At 34.1% G+C, this 3,076-nt stretch overlaps 1 non-coding gene across 1 annotated transcript; it reads right to left on the reverse strand.

The window, feature by feature from the left end:
* Positions 1-1,590: 1,590 nt before the first annotated feature.
* On the reverse strand, positions 1,591-1,709 carry LOC136075607 (5S ribosomal RNA). The gene has a single exon (XR_010636056.1). It is a non-coding gene; the product is annotated as a 5S ribosomal RNA (ribosomal RNA).
* Positions 1,710-3,076: the final 1,367 nt, after the last annotated feature.

A 3,076-nucleotide genomic window follows, 5' to 3' on the forward strand; every position in this document is an offset into this window, starting at 1 on the left:
CATGTCCCTAGTGACCCTGAGGTACGACGGACGTGCCTTTATTTTTTAAATGCAAGGTTTAATAGCCAGCATAATATTTTATAAACACGTTTTAATACCTACTTTAACTCTTCTTATTTTTCATATAAAGCTATCTACAAATAAGTATATTATAAACGAACAACTATTATAAAAAATATAAATTGCAAATAACCCATTAAGAAGCTAAAGCTATATTAATCTTACACCAAAAATGTGTGTTTGGTACAACAGCACTATGAAATTCTATTTGCTTTTAATTCTAAATAATAAAAATTACAAAAACTATTATAAAAGTTTAAGTCATTATTAATGCATATAATGTACAGTATTTGAGAAACATATCAAGAGATAATCCCCTCACATATGTAAACTACCCAATACGTAAATCATGTTATAAAACCCCTCACTTGTAAATGTATACCATCACTATATCATATACGGTTTTTATTGAAGAAAAAAACTTGTAAATATATTACGAAAAATCCCCCCCTATTACTGTAAACAACCTATCATGTAAAATTTTATTATGAAATATATGTACATATGTTGTTAAAAAAAAAAAAAAAAAAACAATAAGGTAGGCATCAAAAAATTTTGACGCAAAATTTCGATTTTTCGGGGTTTCGGGAGTGGGTAAACTAAAACAAACAAAAGCAACTTTCCATTGTACCTGCACGTCTTATTGACGTGCCAGTGCAAACGACTTTTCTTTTGCAGAATCATGTTTTCATGGAACGATTTTTGAGTTTTTAAACAGAGTTTTAAAGATTATTTTTACGGATTAAATTTTTAAATGTACACGTTTTTTTAATGTTGTAATTTGTATGCAAATGGTACCTGTATATTTGATATTTGACAAACAGTGTAAATAAAGGCTTTATCTAATAAAAATACATTTACTTGCTTGTTGTTGATTTCTTTAAAAACGAGGCTTTACTGCTGCTGCTGCTGCTGCTGGTACAAACGAAGCAATGAGAACTTGTCATTTTCTAGCATAAACACAACACTAAAATAAGAAAGTTTTTCTTTTTCCAAGTCAACAAGAACCTGTTACAGATACAGTTCTTACTTATAGAACCTATTGTATACTTGAATGACAATCTACTTGGCATAAAAGAATATTTCAGCGTTTTTTCACATATGTTAACAATGGTGTCGGAGTTTTTAAACATATTCAAGACTTTAAAGACTATCTAAACTTGAATGTTTAGAAAGCGTTCAGAAGTTGGCTCGAAGGTTTTACGTTTGTAGCGTATAAGTGAGTTATGTTATCGAATATTGGTCGATTTGCAAGCACTTCTTCGAAGGTGAGATTTGTGTAGTTATTGAATTTTCGAGTAGCACTGTTTTGTACTTTAGAGATTTTGTGGAATAACGTGGATGAGGTTCACTTGACTGCCGGATATATGAAATATAGAGAGCTGAATATTTGCACAATATTGAAGCTTCAAGCAATAAACGAAAATACTTCAATTTTGACGTCTTTTAGGCCGAGACAATGTTTAGAGCTGTCTAATCAACAAGGAGCAAAGATGTATTTAGGTATTGAAAGTGAGAAAAGTAAGAAAAAGCCTACGGCACCAGGAGTTTCCAGGCGGTTCCCCATCCAAGTACTACCCTGGCCCGACGGTGCTTAACTTCCGTGATCGGACGAGAACGGGTGTGTTCACCGTGGTATGGTCGTAGACGAAAGCTTGTGACTTCGCAATGCTTTTAAAGCCAACTTGGAGTTCATTTGCGTTCACCAAGTCACTAAGTCACTAATAATGTAGGAGAGACCTATCGACTTGATCAAAGAGTTTCGATTCGTTTTGTGGCATCTGTAATGAAAAACGTAAAGGATTTCGTGCTAGATAAGTTGCGTTTCAAATTTTAGAGCCACAATTACAAAAATGGGCAGTTGAACAACCCACTTATTTTAAAAACGAGGACACTACGGAAAAAAACACATGCTAAAATTTTTTAGTCCCTGTGTACTAAGGTAGGCGATCGGACGTGATTTATCAGCGGTTTTTTTATATTTGAAGAAAAAGATGGCGTCCAAAGAAAAGCATAAAACAGTTATTTTAAAAACTACACATACAAATACAAATTCAATTAACGAAATTTAAACTATGATTAACGAAGATGATATATTGAAAGAGGAAGGGTTGTTATCACTTAAAAAAATGAACCAAGTAGCGACAGGTGCATCGATTGCAGAGATAAGCATCGATTATAGCGATGACGACGAATATGTCGAAAAAAAAAAAGCAATATCAAAACCAATTAACTACGCTCAAGCAGCGAAAACAAATCTTCAACCAAGGAAGCAACCATTAATTAAAACTTTATTAAGTAATGTTCAATGCAACATGAATATTGGGGACGTCATCAGTGCCCTGGAGAAGAAAAACCTTGATGGGCATTTGGAGGGCCTCCAATTTATCCACAAAAACAACGTTCTCGAAATTGTTTTGAACTCTGAAGCATCGAGATCATCACTACTAGAATCAGGACTGGATATTCTAGGATTCCACCACACCTTTACTAAATCGAACCCTTGCAGAAAACCCCTTATCGAGCATCCTGATCAAAAACAGCAAACTCATGTCTCTGTTTTTGGCTTTCCAATTGAAGCCAAAATGCTTAAAATTGGAAAAATCTTTGAAGAAATGGGTTATGGGACCCACGTAAATTCCAGACCCATTATGCGAACAACAACAAAGGGTATCCAATATTACAGCGGAATTTTAGTCGCTGTAATGGAGGATATGACCTCTTCCATACCAAAATTCCTTAACATCCTAGGCTATGCAGTATGAACTAAACACAACGGACAGGAAGAAAATGCCCTAACTACTCCAGAAAAGGTTTCAAAAGAAACAACTCCTAAAAACGTTAGAAACAGAAATTCGAGAGGATGCTATCATCGCTGATGTTCCTAAGCAACAGAGCAGTGATGAAACTCCATCCCAAACGTCTGGAAATAGTAAAAACATAACAATTCAGACCTAAAAAATTAAAAGCAACAACAAAAGCGACGAAACAAAAGGAAAAAAATCTCTTTTATTAT

This window comes from Hydra vulgaris, chromosome 01 (assembly GCF_038396675.1).
Source record: "Hydra vulgaris chromosome 01, alternate assembly HydraT2T_AEP".
Lineage (NCBI taxonomy): Eukaryota > Metazoa > Cnidaria > Hydrozoa > Anthoathecata > Hydridae > Hydra > Hydra vulgaris.